A 22,163-nucleotide genomic window follows, 5' to 3' on the forward strand; every position below is an offset into this window, starting at 1 on the left:
TGAAAAGATTTAACCATTAGATTCCAAATTTTGAGACTTTCATTCTTTTATTGCTTTGAAGTGCTTTTCAGCTCAGGAATAGCATTTACAATGTTTGGCATTGTACTAGTTCACATGACTTTACTTTGACTTACATTTCAGACTAAAACAGGCCACACTGACTCAAATCAACTGTAAATCATCTAATCCATACTCTACTGACAAGATTTAGCCATTAGATTCCGAGTTTTGAGACTTTCATTCTTTATTGCTTTAAAGTGCTTTTCAGCTCCTGAATAGCGTTTTCAATGCATTTACAATATTTGGCATTGTACTAGTTCACATGACTTTACTTTGACTTAGATTTCAGCCTAAAACAGGTCACACTGACTCAAATCAAGTGTAAATCATCTAATCCATACTCTATTGACAAGATTTAACCATTAGATTCCCAGTTTTGAGACTTTCATTCTTTATTGCTTTAAAGTGCTTTTCAGCTCAGGAATAGCGTTTTGAAATGCATTTACAATGTTTGGCATTGTTTTAGTTCACATGACATGACTTAGATTTCAGCCTAAAAAAGGTCACACTGACTCAAATCAACTGTAAATCATCTAATCCATATTCTACTGACCAGATTTAGCCATTAGATTCAGAGTTTTCAGACTTTCATTCTCTTATTGCTTTGAAGTGCTTTTCAGCTCAGGAATAGCATTTACAATGTTTGGCATTGTACTAGTTCACATGACTTTACTTTGACTTAGATTTCAGCCTAAAACCGGCCACACTGACTTAAATCAACTGTAAATCATCTAATCCATACTCTACTGACCAGATTTAGCCATTAGATTCAGAGTTTTGAGACTTTCATTCTTTTATTGCTTTGAAGTGCTTTTCAGCTCAGGAATAGCATTTACAATGTTTGGCATTGTACTAGTTCACATGACTTTACTTTGACTTAGATTTCAGACTAAAACAGTCCACACTGACTCAAATCAAGTGTAAATCATCTAATCCATACTCTACTGACAAGATTTAACCATTAGATTCAGAGTTTTGAGACTTTCATTCTTTATTGCTTTAAAGTGCTTTTCAGCTCCTGAATAGCGTTTTCAATGCATTTACAATGTTTGGCATTGTACTAGTTCACATGACATGACTTTGACTTAGATTTCAGCCTAAAACAGGTAACGCCGACTCAAATAAACTGTAAATCATCTAATCCATACTCTACTGACAAGATTTAGCCATTAGATTCCGAGTTTTGAGACTTTCATTCTTTATTGCTTTAAAGTGCTTTTCAGCTCCTGAATAGCGTTTTCAATGCATTTACAATATTTGGCATTGTACTAGTTCACATGACTTTACTTTGACTTATATTTCAGCCTAAAACATGTCACACTGACTCAAATCAACTGTAAATCATCTAATCCATACTCTACTGACCAGATTTAGCCATTAGATTCCGAGTTTTGAGACTTTCATTCTTTTATTGCTTTAAAGTGCTTTTCAGCTACTGAATAGCGTTTTCAATGCATTTACAATGTTTGGCATCGTACTAGTTCACATGACATGACTTTGACTTAGATTTCAGCCTAAAACAGGTAACACCGACTCAAATAAACTGTAAATCATCTAATCCATACTCTACTGACAAGATTTAGCCATTAGATTCCGAGTTTTGAGACTTTCATTCTTGACTGCTTTAAAGTGCATTTCAGCTCCTGAATAGCGTTTTCAATGCATTTACAATGTTTGGCATTGTACTAGTTCACATGACATGACTTTGACTTAGATTTCAGCCTAAAACAGGTAACACCGACTCAAATAAACTGTAAATCATCTAATCCATACTCTACTGACAAGATTTAGCCATTAGATTCCGAGTTTTGAGACTTTCATTCTTGATTGCTTCAAGTGCATGTCAGCTCTTGAATAGCGTTTTCAATGCATTTACAATATTTGGCATCGTACTATTTCACATGACATGACTTTGACTTAGATTTCAGCCTAAAACAGGTAACACCGACTCAAATCAACTGTAAATCATCTAATCCATACTCTACTGAAAAGATTTAACCATTAGATTCCAAATTTTGAGACTTTCATTCTTTTATTGCTTTGAAGTGCTTTTCAGCTCAGGAATAGCATTTACAATGTTTGGCATTGTACTAGTTCACATGACTTTACTTTGACTTACATTTCAGACTAAAACAGGCCACACTGACTCAAATCAACTGTAAATCATCTAATCCATACTCTACTGACAAGATTTAGCCATTAGATTCCGAGTTTTGAGACTTTCATTCTTGATTGCTTCAAGTGCATTTCAGCTCTTGAATAGCGTTTTCAATGCATTTACAATGTTTGGCATTGTACTAGTTCACATGACATGACTTTGACTTAGATTTCAGCCTAAAACAGGTAACACCGACTCAAATAAACTGTAAATCATCTAATCCATACTCTACTGACCAGATTTAGCCATTAGATTCCGAGTTTTGAGACTTTCATTCTTTTATTGCTTTAAAGTGCTTTTCAACTACTGAATAGCGTTTTCAATGCATTTACAATGTTTGGCATCGTACTAGTTCACATGACATGACTTTGACTTAGATTTCAGCCTAAAACAGGTAACACCGACTCAAATAAACTGTAAATCATCTAATCCATACTCTACTGACAAGATTTAGCCATTAGATTCCGAGTTTTGAGACTTTCATTCTTGACTGCTTTAAAGTGCATTTCAGCTCCTGAATAGCGTTTTCAATGCATTTACAATGTTTGGCATTGTACTAGTTCACATGACATGACTTTGACTTAGATTTCAGCCTAAAACAGGTAACACCGACTCAAATAAACTGTAAATCATCTAATCCATACTCTACTGACAAGATTTAGCCATTAGATTCCGAGTTTTGAGACTTTCATTCTTTATTGCTTTAAAGTGCTTTTCAGCTCCTGAATAGCGTTTTCAATGCATTTACAATATTTGGCATTGTACTAGTTCACATGACTATACTTTGACTTAGATTTCAGCCTAAAACAGGCCACACTGACTCAAATCAACTGTAAATCATCTAATCCATACTCTACTGACAAGATTTAGCCATTAGATTCTGAGTTTTGAGACTTTCATTCTTGATTGCTTCAAGTGCATTTCAGCTCTTGAATAGCGTTTTCAATGCATTTACAATGTTTGGCATTGTACTAGTTCACATGACTTTACTTTGACTTAGATTTCAGCCTAAAACAGGTAACACCGACTCAAATCAACTGTGAATCATCTAATCCATACTCTACTGAAAAGATTTAACCATTAGATTCCAAATTTTGAGACTTTCATTCTTTTATTGCTTTGAAGTGCTTTTCAGCTCAGGAATAGCATTTACAATGTTTGGCATTGTACTAGTTCACATGACTTTACTTTGACTTACATTTCAGACTAAAACAGGCCACACTGACTCAAATCAACTGTAAATCATCTAATCCATACTCTACTGACAAAATTTAGCCATTCGATTCCGAGTTTTGAGACTTTCATTCTTTATTGCTTTAAAGTGCTTTTCAGCTCCTGAATAGCGTTTTCAATGCATTTACAATATTTGGCATTGTACTAGTTCACATGACTTTACTTTGACTTAGATTTCAGCCTAAAACATGTCACACTGACTCAAATCAACTGTAAATCATCTAATCCATACTCTACTGACAAGATTTAGCCATTAGATTCCGAGTTTTGAGACTTTCATTCTTGATTGCTTCAAGTGCATTTCAGCTCTTGAATAGCGTTTTCAATGCATTTACAATATTTGGCATCGTACTATTTCACATGACATGACTTTGACTTAGATTTCAGCCTAAAACAGGTAACACCGACTCAAATCAACTGTAAATCATCTAATCCATACTCTACTGACAAGATTTAGCCATTAGATTCCGAGTTTTGAGACTTTCATTCTTGATTGCTTCAAGTGCATTTCAGCTCTTGAATAGCGTTTTCAATGCATTTACAATATTTGGCATCGTACTATTTCACATGACATGACTTTGACTTAGATTTCAGCCTAAAACAGGTAACACCGACTCAAATCAACTGTAAATCATCTAATCCATACTCTACTGAAAAGATTTAACCATTAGATTCCAAATTTTGAGACTTTCATTCTTTTATTGCTTTGAAGTGCTTTTCAGCTCAGGAATAGCATTTACAATGTTTGGCATTGTACTAGTTCACATGACTTTACTTTGACTTACATTTCAGACTAAAACAGGCCACACTGACTCAAATCAACTGTAAATCATCTAATCCATGCTCTACTGACAAGATTTAGCCATTAGATTCCGAGTTTTGAGACTTTCATTCTTGATTGCTTCAAGTGCATTTCAGCTCTTGAATAGCGTTTTCAATGCATTTACAATATTTGGCATTGTACTAGTTCACATGACTTTACTTTGACTTAGATTTCAGCCTAAAACAGGTCACACTGACTCAAATCAAGTGTAAATCATCTAATCCATACTCTATTGACAAGATTTAACCATTAGATTCCCAGTTTTGAGACTTTCATTCTTTATTGCTTTAAAGTGCTTTTCAGCTCAGGAATAGCGTTTTGAAATGCATTTACAATGTTTGGCATTGTTTTAGTTCACATGACATGACTTAGATTTCAGCCTAAAAAAGGTCACACTGACTCAAATCAACTGTAAATCATCTAATCCATATTCTACTGACCAGATTTAGCCATTAGATTCAGAGTTTTCAGACTTTCATTCTCTTATTGCTTTGAAGTGCTTTTCAGCTCAGGAATAGCATTTACAATGTTTGGCATTGTACTAGTTCACATGACTTTACTTTGACTTAGATTTCAGCCTAAAACCGGCCACACTGACTTAAATCAACTGTAAATCATCTAATCCATACTCTACTGACCAGATTTAGCCATTAGATTCAGAGTTTTGAGACTTTCATTCTTTTATTGCTTTGAAGTGCTTTTCAGCTCAGGAATAGCATTTACAATGTTTGGCATTGTACTAGTTCACATGACTTTACTTTGACTTAGATTTCAGACTAAAACAGTCCACACTGACTCAAATCAAGTGTAAATCATCTAATCCATACTCTACTGACAAGATTTAACCATTAGATTCAGAGTTTTGAGACTTTCATTCTTTATTGCTTTAAAGTGCTTTTCAGCTCCTGAATAGCGTTTTCAATGCATTTACAATGTTTGGCATTGTACTAGTTCACATGACATGACTTTGACTTAGATTTCAGCCTAAAACAGGTAACGCCGACTCAAATAAACTGTAAATCATCTAATCCATACTCTACTGACAAGATTTAGCCATTAGATTCCGAGTTTTGAGACTTTCATTCTTTATTGCTTTAAAGTGCTTTTCAGCTCCTGAATAGCGTTTTCAATGCATTTACAATATTTGGCATTGTACTAGTTCACATGACTTTACTTTGACTTATATTTCAGCCTAAAACATGTCACACTGACTCAAATCAACTGTAAATCATCTAATCCATACTCTACTGACCAGATTTAGCCATTAGATTCCGAGTTTTGAGACTTTCATTCTTTTATTGCTTTAAAGTGCTTTTCAGCTACTGAATAGCGTTTTCAATGCATTTACAATGTTTGGCATCGTACTAGTTCACATGACATGACTTTGACTTAGATTTCAGCCTAAAACAGGTAACACCGACTCAAATAAACTGTAAATCATCTAATCCATACTCTACTGACAAGATTTAGCCATTAGATTCCGAGTTTTGAGACTTTCATTCTTGACTGCTTTAAAGTGCATTTCAGCTCCTGAATAGCGTTTTCAATGCATTTACAATGTTTGGCATTGTACTAGTTCACATGACATGACTTTGACTTAGATTTCAGCCTAAAACAGGTAACACCGACTCAAATAAACTGTAAATCATCTAATCCATACTCTACTGACAAGATTTAGCCATTAGATTCCGAGTTTTGAGACTTTCATTCTTGATTGCTTCAAGTGCATGTCAGCTCTTGAATAGCGTTTTCAATGCATTTACAATATTTGGCATCGTACTATTTCACATGACATGACTTTGACTTAGATTTCAGCCTAAAACAGGTAACACCGACTCAAATCAACTGTAAATCATCTAATCCATACTCTACTGAAAAGATTTAACCATTAGATTCCAAATTTTGAGACTTTCATTCTTTTATTGCTTTGAAGTGCTTTTCAGCTCAGGAATAGCATTTACAATGTTTGGCATTGTACTAGTTCACATGACTTTACTTTGACTTACATTTCAGACTAAAACAGGCCACACTGACTCAAATCAACTGTAAATCATCTAATCCATACTCTACTGACAAGATTTAGCCATTAGATTCCGAGTTTTGAGACTTTCATTCTTGATTGCTTCAAGTGCATTTCAGCTCTTGAATAGCGTTTTCAATGCATTTACAATGTTTGGCATTGTACTAGTTCACATGACATGACTTTGACTTAGATTTCAGCCTAAAACAGGTAACACCGACTCAAATAAACTGTAAATCATCTAATCCATACTCTACTGACCAGATTTAGCCATTAGATTCCGAGTTTTGAGACTTTCATTCTTTTATTGCTTTAAAGTGCTTTTCAACTACTGAATAGCGTTTTCAATGCATTTACAATGTTTGGCATCGTACTAGTTCACATGACATGACTTTGACTTAGATTTCAGCCTAAAACAGGTAACACCGACTCAAATAAACTGTAAATCATCTAATCCATACTCTACTGACAAGATTTAGCCATTAGATTCCGAGTTTTGAGACTTTCATTCTTGACTGCTTTAAAGTGCATTTCAGCTCCTGAATAGCGTTTTCAATGCATTTACAATGTTTGGCATTGTACTAGTTCACATGACATGACTTTGACTTAGATTTCAGCCTAAAACAGGTAACACCGACTCAAATAAACTGTAAATCATCTAATCCATACTCTACTGACAAGATTTAGCCATTAGATTCCGAGTTTTGAGACTTTCATTCTTTATTGCTTTAAAGTGCTTTTCAGCTCCTGAATAGCGTTTTCAATGCATTTACAATATTTGGCATTGTACTAGTTCACATGACTATACTTTGACTTAGATTTCAGCCTAAAACAGGCCACACTGACTCAAATCAACTGTAAATCATCTAATCCATACTCTACTGACAAGATTTAGCCATTAGATTCTGAGTTTTGAGACTTTCATTCTTGATTGCTTCAAGTGCATTTCAGCTCTTGAATAGCGTTTTCAATGCATTTACAATGTTTGGCATTGTACTAGTTCACATGACTTTACTTTGACTTAGATTTCAGCCTAAAACAGGTAACACCGACTCAAATCAACTGTGAATCATCTAATCCATACTCTACTGAAAAGATTTAACCATTAGATTCCAAATTTTGAGACTTTCATTCTTTTATTGCTTTGAAGTGCTTTTCAGCTCAGGAATAGCATTTACAATGTTTGGCATTGTACTAGTTCACATGACTTTACTTTGACTTACATTTCAGACTAAAACAGGCCACACTGACTCAAATCAACTGTAAATCATCTAATCCATACTCTACTGACAAAATTTAGCCATTCGATTCCGAGTTTTGAGACTTTCATTCTTTATTGCTTTAAAGTGCTTTTCAGCTCCTGAATAGCGTTTTCAATGCATTTACAATATTTGGCATTGTACTAGTTCACATGACTTTACTTTGACTTAGATTTCAGCCTAAAACATGTCACACTGACTCAAATCAACTGTAAATCATCTAATCCATACTCTACTGACAAGATTTAGCCATTAGATTCCGAGTTTTGAGACTTTCATTCTTGATTGCTTCAAGTGCATTTCAGCTCTTGAATAGCGTTTTCAATGCATTTACAATATTTGGCATCGTACTATTTCACATGACATGACTTTGACTTAGATTTCAGCCTAAAACAGGTAACACCGACTCAAATCAACTGTAAATCATCTAATCCATACTCTACTGACAAGATTTAGCCATTAGATTCCGAGTTTTGAGACTTTCATTCTTGATTGCTTCAAGTGCATTTCAGCTCTTGAATAGCGTTTTCAATGCATTTACAATATTTGGCATCGTACTATTTCACATGACATGACTTTGACTTAGATTTCAGCCTAAAACAGGTAACACCGACTCAAATCAACTGTAAATCATCTAATCCATACTCTACTGAAAAGATTTAACCATTAGATTCCAAATTTTGAGACTTTCATTCTTTTATTGCTTTGAAGTGCTTTTCAGCTCAGGAATAGCATTTACAATGTTTGGCATTGTACTAGTTCACATGACTTTACTTTGACTTACATTTCAGACTAAAACAGGCCACACTGACTCAAATCAACTGTAAATCATCTAATCCATGCTCTACTGACAAGATTTAGCCATTAGATTCCGAGTTTTGAGACTTTCATTCTTGATTGCTTCAAGTGCATTTCAGCTCTTGAATAGCGTTTTCAATGCATTTACAATATTTGGCATCGTACTATTTCACATGACATGACTTTGACTTAGATTTCAGCCTAAAACAGGTAACACCGACTCAAATCAACTGTAAATCATCTAATCCATACTCTACTGAAAAGATTTAACCATTAGATTCCAAATTTTGAGACTTTCATTCTTTTATTGCTTTGAAGTGCTTTTCAGCTCAGGAATAGCATTTACAATGTTTGGCATTGTACTAGTTCACATGACTTTACTTTGACTTACATTTCAGACTAAAACAGGCCACACTGACTCAAATCAACTGTAAATCATCTAATCCATACTCTACTGACAAGATTTAGCCATTAGATTCCGAGTTTTGAGACTTTCATTCTTGATTGCTTCAAGTGCATTTCAGCTCTTGAATAGCGTTTTCAATGCATTTACAATGTTTGGCATTGTACTAGTTCACATGACATGACTTTGACTTAGATTTCAGCCTAAAACAGGTAACACCGACTCAAATAAACTGTAAATCATCTAATCCATACTCTACTGACCAGATATAGCCATTAGATTCCGCGTTTTGAGACTTTCATTCTTTTATTGCTTTAAAGTGCTTTTCAACTACTGAATAGCGTTTTCAATGCATTTACAATGTTTGGCATCGTACTAGTTCACATGACATGACTTTGACTTAGATTTCAGCCTAAAACAGGTAACACCGACTCAAATAAACTGTAAATCATCTAATCCATACTCTACTGACAAGATTTAGCCATTAGATTCCGAGTTTTGAGACTTTCATTCTTGACTGCTTTAAAGTGCATTTCAGCTCCTGAATAGCGTTTTCAATGCATTTACAATGTTTGGCATTGTACTAGTTCACATGACATGACTTTGACTTAGATTTCAGCCTAAAACAGGTAACACCGACTCAAATAAACTGTAAATCATCTAATCCATACTCTACTGACAAGATTTAGCCATTAGATTCCGAGTTTTGAGACTTTCATTCTTTATTGCTTTAAAGTGCTTTTCAGCTCCTGAATAGCGTTTTCAATGCATTTACAATATTTGGCATTGTACTAGGTCACATGACTTTACTTTGACTTAGATTTCAGCCTAAAACATGTCACACTGACTCAAATCAACTGTAAATCATCTAATCCATACTCTACTGACAAGATTTAGCCATTAGATTCTGAGTTTTGAGACTTTCATTCTTGATTGCTTCAAGTGCATTTCAGCTCTTCAATAGCGTTTTCAATGCATTTACAATGTTTGGCATTGTACTAGTTCACATGACTTTACTTTGACTTAGATTTCAGCCTAAAACAGGTAACACCGACTCAAATCAACTGTGAATCATCTAATCCATACTCTACTGAAAAGATTTAACCATTAGATTCCAAATTTTGAGACTTTCATTCTTTTATTGCTTTGAAGTGCTTTTCAGCTCAGGAATAGCATTTACAATGTTTGGCATTGTACTAGTTCACATGACTTTACTTTGACTTACATTTCAGACTAAAACAGGCCACACTGACTCAAATCAACTGTAAATCATCTAATCCATACTCTACTGACAAGATTTAGCCATTCGATTCCGAGTTTTGAGACTTTCATTCTTTATTGCTTTAAAGTGCTTTTCAGCTCCTGAATAGCGTTTTCAATGCATTTACAATATTTGGCATTGTACTAGTTCACATGACTTTACTTTGACTTAGATTTCAGCCTAAAACATGTCACACTGACTCAAATCAACTGTAAATCATCTAATCCATACTCTACTGACCAGATTTAGCCATTAGATTCCGAGTTTTGAGACTTTCATTCTTTTATTGCTTTAAAGTGCTTTTCAGCTACTTAATAGCGTTTTCAATGCATTTACAATATTTGGCATTGTACTAGTTCACATGACTATACTTTGACTTAGATTTCAGCCTAAAACAGGCCACACTGCCTCAAATCAACTGTAAATCATCTAATCCATACTCTACTGACAAGATTTAGCCATTAGATTCTGAGTTTTGAGACTTTCATTCTTGATTGCTTCAAGTGCATTTCAGCTCTTGAATAGCGTTTTCAATGCATTTACAATGTTTGGCATTGTACTAGTTCACATGACTTTACTTTGACTTAGATTTCAGCCTAAAACAGGTAACACCGACTCAAATCAACTGTGAATCATCTAATCCATACTCTACTGAAAAGATTTAACCATTAGATTCCAAATTTTGAGACTTTCATTCTTTTATTGCTTTGAAGTGCTTTTCAGCTCAGGAATAGCATTTACAATGTTTGGCATTGTACTAGTTCACATGACTTTACTTTGACTTACATTTCAGACTAAAACAGGCCACACTGACTCAAATCAACTGTAAATCATCTAATCCATACTCTACTGACAAAATTTAGCCATTCGATTCCGAGTTTTGAGACTTTCATTCTTTATTGCTTTAAAGTGCTTTTCAGCTCCTGAATAGCGTTTTCAATGCATTTACAATATTTGGCATTGTACTAGTTCACATGACTTTACTTTGACTTAGATTTCAGCCTAAAACATGTCACACTGACTCAAATCAACTGTAAATCATCTAATCCATACTCTACTGACAAGATTTAGCCATTAGATTCCGAGTTTTGAGACTTTCATTCTTGATTGCTTCAAGTGCATTTCAGCTCTTGAATAGCGTTTTCAATGCATTTACAATATTTGGCATCGTACTATTTCACATGACATGACTTTGACTTAGATTTCAGCCTAAAACAGGTAACACCGACTCAAATCAACTGTAAATCATCTAATCCATACTCTACTGACAAGATTTAGCCATTAGATTCCGAGTTTTGAGACTTTCATTCTTGATTGCTTCAAGTGCATTTCAGCTCTTGAATAGCGTTTTCAATGCATTTACAATATTTGGCATCGTACTATTTCACATGACATGACTTTGACTTAGATTTCAGCCTAAAACAGGTAACACCGACTCAAATCAACTGTAAATCATCTAATCCATACTCTACTGAAAAGATTTAACCATTAGATTCCAAATTTTGAGACTTTCATTCTTTTATTGCTTTGAAGTGCTTTTCAGCTCAGGAATAGCATTTACAATGTTTGGCATTGTACTAGTTCACATGACTTTACTTTGACTTACATTTCAGACTAAAACAGGCCACACTGACTCAAATCAACTGTAAATCATCTAATCCATGCTCTACTGACAAGATTTAGCCATTAGATTCCGAGTTTTGAGACTTTCATTCTTGATTGCTTCAAGTGCATTTCAGCTCTTGAATAGCGTTTTCAATGCATTTACAATATTTGGCATCGTACTATTTCACATGACATGACTTTGACTTAGATTTCAGCCTAAAACAGGTAACACCGACTCAAATCAACTGTAAATCATCTAATCCATACTCTACTGAAAAGATTTAACCATTAGATTCCAAATTTTGAGACTTTCATTCTTTTATTGCTTTGAAGTGCTTTTCAGCTCAGGAATAGCATTTACAATGTTTGGCATTGTACTAGTTCACATGACTTTACTTTGACTTACATTTCAGACTAAAACAGGCCACACTGACTCAAATCAACTGTAAATCATCTAATCCATACTCTACTGACAAGATTTAGCCATTAGATTCCGAGTTTTGAGACTTTCATTCTTGATTGCTTCAAGTGCATTTCAGCTCTTGAATAGCGTTTTCAATGCATTTACAATGTTTGGCATTGTACTAGTTCACATGACATGACTTTGACTTAGATTTCAGCCTAAAACAGGTCACACTGACTCAAATCAAGTGTAAATCATCTAATCCATACTCTACTGACAAGATTTAGCCATTAGATTCCGAGTTTTGAGACTTTCATTCTTGACTGCTTTAAAGTGCATTTCAGCTCCTGAATAGCGTTTTCAATGCATTTACAATGTTTGGCATTGTACTAGTTCACATGACATGACTTTGACTTAGATTTCAGCCTAAAACAGGTAACACCGACTCAAATAAACTGTAAATCATCTAATCCATACTCTACTGACAAGATTTAGCCATTAGATTCAGAGTTTTGAGACTTTCATTCTTTATTGCTTTAAAGTGCTTTTCAGCTCCTGAATAGCGTTTTCAATGCATTTACAATATTTGGCATTGTACTAGGTCACATGACTTTACTTTGACTTAGATTTCAGCCTAAAACATGTCACACTGACTCAAATCAACTGTAAATCATCTAATCCATACTCTACTGACCAGATTTAGCCATTAGATTCCGAGTTTTGAGACTTTCATTCTTTTATTGCTTTAAAGTGCTTTTCAGCTACTTAATAGCGTTTTCAATGCATTTACAATATTTGGCATTGTACTAGTTCACATGACTATACTTTGACTTAGATTTCAGCCTAAAACAGGCCACACTGCCTCAAATCAACTGTAAATCATCTAATCCATACTCTACTGACAAGATTTAGCCATTAGATTCTGAGTTTTGAGACTTTCATTCTTGATTGCTTCAAGTGCATTTCAGCTCTTCAATAGCGTTTTCAATGCATTTACAATGTTTGGCATTGTACTAGTTCACATGACTTTACTTTGACTTAGATTTCAGCCTAAAACAGGTAACACCGACTCAAATCAACTGTGAATCATCTAATCCATACTCTACTGAAAAGATTTAACCATTAGATTCCAAATTTTGAGACTTTCATTCTTTTATTGCTTTGAAGTGCTTTTCAGCTCAGGAATAGCATTTACAATGTTTGGCATTGTACTAGTTCACATGACTTTACTTTGACTTACATTTCAGACTAAAACAGGCCACACTGACTCAAATCAACTGTAAATCATCTAATCCATACTCTACTGACAAGATTTAGCCATTCGATTCCGAGTTTTGAGACTTTCATTCTTTATTGCTTTAAAGTGCTTTTCAGCTCCTGAATAGCGTTTTCAATGCATTTACAATATTTGGCATTGTACTAGTTCACATGACTTTACTTTGACTTAGATTTCAGCCTAAAACATGTCACACTGACTCAAATCAACTGTAAATCATCTAATCCATACTCTACTGACCAGATTTAGCCATTAGATTCCGAGTTTTGAGACTTTCATTCTTTTATTGCTTTAAAGTGCTTTTCAGCTACTTAATAGCGTTTTCAATGCATTTACAATATTTGGCATTGTACTAGTTCACATGACTATACTTTGACTTAGATTTCAGCCTAAAACAGGCCACACTGCCTCAAATCAACTGTAAATCATCTAATCCATACTCTACTGACAAGATTTAGCCATTAGATTCTGAGTTTTGAGACTTTCATTCTTGATTGCTTCAAGTGCATTTCAGCTCTTGAATAGCGTTTTCAATGCATTTACAATGTTTGGCATTGTACTAGTTCACATGACTTTACTTTGACTTAGATTTCAGCCTAAAACAGGTAACACCGACTCAAATCAACTGTGAATCATCTAATCCATACTCTACTGAAAAGATTTAACCATTAGATTCCAAATTTTGAGACTTTCATTCTTTTATTGCTTTGAAGTGCTTTTCAGCTCAGGAATAGCATTTACAATGTTTGGCATTGTACTAGTTCACATGACTTTACTTTGACTTACATTTCAGACTAAAACAGGCCACACTGACTCAAATCAACTGTAAATCATCTAATCCATACTCTACTGACAAAATTTAGCCATTCGATTCCGAGTTTTGAGACTTTCATTCTTTATTGCTTTAAAGTGCTTTTCAGCTCCTGAATAGCGTTTTCAATGCATTTACAATATTTGGCATTGTACTAGTTCACATGACTTTACTTTGACTTAGATTTCAGCCTAAAACATGTCACACTGACTCAAATCAACTGTAAATCATCTAATCCATACTCTACTGACAAGATTTAGCCATTAGATTCCGAGTTTTGAGACTTTCATTCTTGATTGCTTCAAGTGCATTTCAGCTCTTGAATAGCGTTTTCAATGCATTTACAATATTTGGCATCGTACTATTTCACATGACATGACTTTGACTTAGATTTCAGCCTAAAACAGGTAACACCGACTCAAATCAACTGTAAATCATCTAATCCATACTCTACTGACAAGATTTAGCCATTAGATTCCGAGTTTTGAGACTTTCATTCTTGATTGCTTCAAGTGCATTTCAGCTCTTGAATAGCGTTTTCAATGCATTTACAATATTTGGCATCGTACTATTTCACATGACATGACTTTGACTTAGATTTCAGCCTAAAACAGGTAACACCGACTCAAATCAACTGTAAATCATCTAATCCATACTCTACTGAAAAGATTTAACCATTAGATTCCAAATTTTGAGACTTTCATTCTTTTATTGCTTTGAAGTGCTTTTCAGCTCAGGAATAGCATTTACAATGTTTGGCATTGTACTAGTTCACATGACTTTACTTTGACTTACATTTCAGACTAAAACAGGCCACACTGACTCAAATCAACTGTAAATCATCTAATCCATGCTCTACTGACAAGATTTAGCCATTAGATTCCGAGTTTTGAGACTTTCATTCTTGATTGCTTCAAGTGCATTTCAGCTCTTGAATAGCGTTTTCAATGCATTTACAATATTTGGCATCGTACTATTTCACATGACATGACTTTGACTTAGATTTCAGCCTAAAACAGGTAACACCGACTCAAATCAACTGTAAATCATCTAATCCATACTCTACTGAAAAGATTTAACCATTAGATTCCAAATTTTGAGACTTTCATTCTTTTATTGCTTTGAAGTGCTTTTCAGCTCAGGAATAGCATTTACAATGTTTGGCATTGTACTAGTTCACATGACTTTACTTTGACTTACATTTCAGACTAAAACAGGCCACACTGACTCAAATCAACTGTAAATCATCTAATCCATACTCTACTGACAAGATTTAGCCATTAGATTCCGAGTTTTGAGACTTTCATTCTTGATTGCTTCAAGTGCATTTCAGCTCTTGAATAGCGTTTTCAATGCATTTACAATGTTTGGCATTGTACTAGTTCACATGACATGACTTTGACTTAGATTTCAGCCTAAAACAGGTCACACTGACTCAAATCAAGTGTAAATCATCTAATCCATACTCTACTGACAAGATTTAGCCATTAGATTCCGAGTTTTGAGACTTTCATTCTTGACTGCTTTAAAGTGCATTTCAGCTCCTGAATAGCGTTTTCAATGCATTTACAATGTTTGGCATTGTACTAGTTCACATGACATGACTTTGACTTAGATTTCAGCCTAAAACAGGTAACACCGACTCAAATAAACTGTAAATCATCTAATCCATACTCTACTGACAAGATTTAGCCATTAGATTCAGAGTTTTGAGACTTTCATTCTTTATTGCTTTAAAGTGCTTTTCAGCTCCTGAATAGCGTTTTCAATGCATTTACAATATTTGGCATTGTACTAGGTCACATGACTTTACTTTGACTTAGATTTCAGCCTAAAACATGTCACACTGACTCAAATCAACTGTAAATCATCTAATCCATACTCTACTGACCAGATTTAGCCATTAGATTCCGAGTTTTGAGACTTTCATTCTTTTATTGCTTTAAAGTGCTTTTCAGCTACTTAATAGCGTTTTCAATGCATTTACAATATTTGGCATTGTACTAGTTCACATGACTATACTTTGACTTAGATTTCAGCCTAAAACAGGCCACACTGCCTCAAATCAACTGTAAATCATCTAATCCATACTCTACTGACAAGATTTAGCCATTAGATTCTGAGTTTTGAGACTTTCATTCTTGATTGCTTCAAGTGCATTTCAGCTCTTGAATAGCGTTTTCAATGCATTTACAATGTTTGGCATTGTACTAGTTCACATGACTTTACTTTGACTTAGATTTCAGCCTAAAACAGGTAACACCGACTCAAATCAACTGTGAATCATCTAATCCATACTCTACTGAAAATATTTAACCATTAGATTCCAAATTTTGAGACTTTCATTCTTTTATTGCTTTGAAGTGCTTTTCAGCTCAGGAATAGCATTTACAATGTTTGGCATTGTACTAGTTCACATGACTTTACTTTGACTTACATTTCAGACTAAAACAGGCCACACTGACTCAAATAAACTGTAAATCATCTAATCCATACTCTACTGACAAGATTTAGCCATTCGATTCCGAGTTTTGAGACTTTCATTCTTTATTGCTTTAAAGTGCTTTTCAGCTCCTGAATAGCGTTTTCAATGCATTTACAATATTTGGCATTGTACTAGTTCACATGACTTTACTTTGACTTAGATTTCAGCCTAAAACATGTCACACTGACTCAAATCAACTGTAAATCATCTAATCCATACTCTACTGACAAGATTTAACCATTAGATTCCGAGTTTTGAGACTTTCATTCTTGATTGCTTCAAGTGCATTTCAGCTCTTGAATAGCGTTTTCAATGCATTTACAATATTTGGCATCGTACTATTTCACATGACATGACTTTGACTTAGATTTCAGCCTAAAACAGGTAACACCGACTCAAATCAACTGTAAATCATCTAATCCATACTCTACTGACAAGATTTAGCCATTAGATTCCGAGTTTTGAGACTTTCATTCTTGATTGCTTCAAGTGCATTTCAGCTCTTGAATAGCGTTTTCAATGCATTTACAATATTTGGCATCGTACTATTTCACATGACATGACTTTGACTTAGATTTCAGCCTAAAACAGGTAACACCGACTCAAATCAACTGTAAATCATCTAATCCATACTCTACTGAAAAGATTTAACCATTAGATTCCAAATTTTGAGACTTTCATTCTTTTATTGCTTTGAAGTGATTTTCAGCTCAGGAATAGCATTTACAATGTTTGGCATTGTACTAGTTCACGTGACTTTACTTTGACTTACATTTCAGACTAAAACAGGCCACACTGACTCAAATCAACTTTAAATCATCTAATCCATACTCTACTGACAAGATTTAGCCATTAGATTCCGAGTTTTGAGACTTTCATTCTTGATTGCTTCAAGTGCATTTCAGCTCTTGAATAGCGTTTTCAATGCATTTACAATGTTTGGCATTGTACTAGTTCACATGACATGACTTTGACTTAGATTTCAGCCTAAAACAGGTAACACCGACTCAAATAAACTGTAAATCATCTAATCCATACTCTACTGACCAGATTTAGCCATTAGATTCCGAGTTTTGAGACTTTCATTCTTTTATTGCTTTAAAGTGCTTTTCAACTACTGAATAGCGTTTTCAATGCATTTACAATGTTTGGCATCGTACTAGTTCACATGACATGACTTTGACTTAGATTTCAGCCTAAAACAGGTAACACCGACTCAAATAAACTGTAAATCATCTAATCCATACTCTACTGACAAGATTTAGCCATTAGATTCCGAGTTTTGAGACTTTCATTCTTGACTGCTTTAAAGTGCATTTCAGCTCCTGAATAGCGTTTTCAATGCATTTACAATGTTTGGCATTGTACTAGTTCACATGACATGACTTTGACTTAGATTTCAGCCTAAAACAGGTAACACCGACTCAAATAAACTGTAAATCATCTAATCCATACTCTACTGACAAGATTTAGCCATTAGATTCCGAGTTTTGAGACTTTCATTCTTTATTGCTTTAAAGTGCTTTTCAGCTCCTGAATAGCGTTTTCAATGCATTTACAATATTTGGCATTGTACTAGGTCACATGACTTTACTTTGACTTAGATTTCAGCCTAAAACATGTCACACTGACTCAAATCAACTGTAAATCATCTAATCCATACTCTACTGACCAGATTTAGCCATTAGATTCCGAGTTTTGAGACTTTCATTCTTTTATTGCTTTAAAGTGCTTTTCAGCTACTTAATAGCGTTTTCAATGCATTTACAATATTTGGCATTGTACTAGTTCACATGACTATACTTTGACTTAGATTTCAGCCTAAAACAGGCCACACTGCCTCAAATCAACTGTGAATCATCTAATCCATACTCTACTGAAAAGATTTAACCATTAGATTCCAAATTTTGAGACTTTCATTCTTTTATTGCTTTGAAGTGCTTTTCAGCTCAGGAATAGCATTTACAATGTTTGGCATTGTACTAGTTCACATGACTTTACTTTGACTTACATTTCAGACTAAAACAGGCCACACTGACTCAAATAAACTGTAAATCATCTAATCCATACTCTACTGACAAGATTTAGCCATTCGATTCCGAGTTTTGAGACTTTCATTCTTGATTGCTTCAAGTGCATTTCAGCTCTTGAATAGCGTTTTCAATGCATTTACAATGTTTGGCATTGTACTAGTTCACATGACATGACTTTGACTTAGATTTCAGCCTAAAACAGGTAACACCGACTCAAATAAACTGTAAATCATCTAATCCATACTCTACTGACAAGATTTAGCCATTAGATTCCGAGTTTTGAGACTTTCATTCTTTATTGCTTTAAAGTGCTTTTCAGCTCCTGAATAGCGTTTTCAATGCATTTACAATATTTGGCATTGTACTAGGTCACATGACTTTACTTTGACTTAGATTTCAGCCTAAAACATGTCACACTGACTCAAATCAACTGTAAATCATCTAATCCATACTCTACTGACCAGATTTAGCCATTAGATTCCGAGTTTTGAGACTTTCATTCTTTTATTGCTTTAAAGTGCTTTTCAGCTACTTAATAGCGTTTTCAATGCATTTACAATATTTGGCATTGTACTAGTTCACATGACTATACTTTGACTTAGATTTCAGCCTAAAACAGGCCACACTGCCTCAAATCAACTGTGAATCATCTAATCCATACTCTACTGAAAAGATTTAACCATTAGATTCCAAATTTTGAGACTTTCATTCTTTTATTGCTTTGAAGTGCTTTTCAGCTCAGGAATAGCATTTACAATGTTTGGCATTGTACTAGTTCACATGACTTTACTTTGACTTACATTTCAGACTAAAACAGGCCACACTGACTCAAATAAACTGTAAATCATCTAATCCATACTCTACTGACAAGATTTAGCCATTCGATTCCGAGTTTTGAGACTTTCATTCTTTATGGCTTTAAAGTGCTTTTCAGCTCCTGAATAGCGTTTTCAATGCATTTACAATATTTGGCATTGTACTAGTTCACATGACTTTACTTTGACTTAGATTTCAGCCTAAAACATGTCACACTGACTCAAATCAACTGTAAATCATCTAATCCATACTCTACTGACAAGATTTAGCCATTAGATTCCGAGTTTTGAGACTTTCATTCTTGATTGCTTCAAGTGCATTTCAGCTCTTGAATAGCGTTTTCAATGCATTTACAATATTTGGCATCGTACTATTTCACATGACATGACTTTGACTTAGATTTCAGCCTAAAACAGGTAACACCGACTCAAATCAACTGTAAATCATCTAATCCATACTCTACTGACAAGATTTAGCCATTAGATTCCGAGTTTTGAGACTTTCATTCTTGATTGCTTCAAGTGCATTTCAGCTCTTGAATAGCGTTTTCAATGCATTTACAATATTTGGCATCGTACTATTTCACATGACATGACTTTGACTTAGATTTCAGCCTAAAACAGGTAACACCGACTCAAATCAACTGTAAATCATCTAATCCATACTCTACTGAAAAGATTTAACCATTAGATTCCAAATTTTGAGACTTTCATTCTTTTATTGCTTTGAAGTGCTTTTCAGCTCAGGAATAGCATTTACAATGTTTGGCATTGTACTAGTTCACATGACTTTACTTTGACTTACATTTCAGACTAAAACAGGCCACACTGACTCAAATCAACTGTAAATCATCTAATCCATACTCTACTGACAAGATTTAGCCATTAGATTCCGAGTTTTGAGACTTTCATTCTTGATTGCTTCAAGTGCATTTCAGCTCTTGAATAGCGTTTTCAATGCATTTACAATGTTTGGCATTGTACTAGTTCACATGACATGACTTTGACTTAGATTTCAGCCTAAAACAGGTCACACTGACTCAAATCAAGTGTAAATCATCTAATCCATACTCTACTGACAAGATTTAGCCATTAGATTCCGAGTTTTGAGACTTTCATTCTTGACTGCTTTAAAGTGCATTTCAGCTCCTGAATAGCGTTTTCAATGCATTTACAATGTTTGGCATTGTACTAGTTCACATGACATGACTTTGACTTAGATTTCAGCCTAAAACAGGTAACACCGACTCAAATAAACTGTAAATCATCTAATCCATACTCTACTGACAAGATTTAGCCATTAGATTCAGAGTTTTGAGACTTTCATTCTTTATTGCTTTAAAGTGCTTTTCAGCTCCTGAATAGCGTTTTCAATGCATTTACAATATTTGGCATTGTACTAGGTCACATGACTTTACTTTGACTTAGATTTCAGCCTAAAACATGTCACACTGACTCAAATCAACTGTAAATCATCTAATCCATACTCTACTGACCAGATTTAGCCATTAGATTCCGAGTTTTGAGACTTTCATTCTTTTATTGCTTTAAAGTGCTTTTCAGCTACTTAATAGCGTTTTCAATGCATTTACAATATTTGGCATTGTACTAGTTCACATGACTATACTTTGACTTAGATTTCAGCCTAAAACAGGCCACACTGCCTCAAATCAACTGTAAATCATCTAATCCATACTCTACTGACAAGATTTAGCCATTAGATTCTGAGTTTTGAGACTTTCATTCTTGATTGCTTCAAGTGCATTTCAGCTCTTGAATAGCGTTTTCAATGCATTTACAATGTTTGGCATTGTACTAGTTCACATGACTTTACTTTGACTTAGATTTCAGCCTAAAACAGGTAACACCGACTCAAATCAACTGTGAATCATCTAATCCATACTCTACTGAAAAGATTTAACCATTAGATTCCAAATTTTGAGACTTTCATTCTTTTATTGCTTTGAAGTGCTTTTCAGCTCAGGAATAGCATTTACAATGTTTGGCATTGTACTAGTTCACATGACTTTACTTTGACTTACATTTCAGACTAAAACAGGCCACACTGACTCAAATAAACTGTAAATCATCTAATCCATACTCTACTGACAAGATTTAGCCATTCGATTCCGAGTTTTGAGACTTTCATTCTTTATTGCTTTAAAGTGCTTTTCAGCTCCTGAATAGCGTTTTCAATGCATTTACAATATTTGGCATTGTACTAGTTCACATGACTTTACTTTGACTTAGATTTCAGCCTAAAACATGTCACACTGACTCAAATCAACTGTAAATCATCTAATCCATACTCTACTGACAAGATTTAGCCATTAGATTCCGAGTTTTGAGACTTTCATTCTTGATTGCTTCAAGTGCATTTCAGCTCTTGAATAGCGTTTTCAATGCATTTACAATATTTGGCATCGTACTATTTCACATGACATGACTTTGACTTAGATTTCAGCCTAAAACAGGTAACACCGACTCAAATCAACTGTAAATCATCTAATCCATACTCTACTGACAAGATTTAGCCATTAGATTCCGAGTTTTGAGACTTTCATTCTTGATTGCTTCAAGTGCATTTCAGCTCTTGAATAGCGTTTTCAATGCATTTACAATATTTGGCATCGTACTATTTCACATGACATGACTTTGACTTAGATTTCAGCCTAAAACAGGTAACACCGACTCAAATCAACTGTAAATCATCTAATCCA

The sequence above is a fragment of the Osmerus eperlanus genome, chromosome 26 (assembly GCF_963692335.1).
Source record: "Osmerus eperlanus chromosome 26, fOsmEpe2.1, whole genome shotgun sequence".
In the NCBI taxonomy this organism is placed as follows: Eukaryota; Metazoa; Chordata; class Actinopteri; order Osmeriformes; family Osmeridae; genus Osmerus; species Osmerus eperlanus.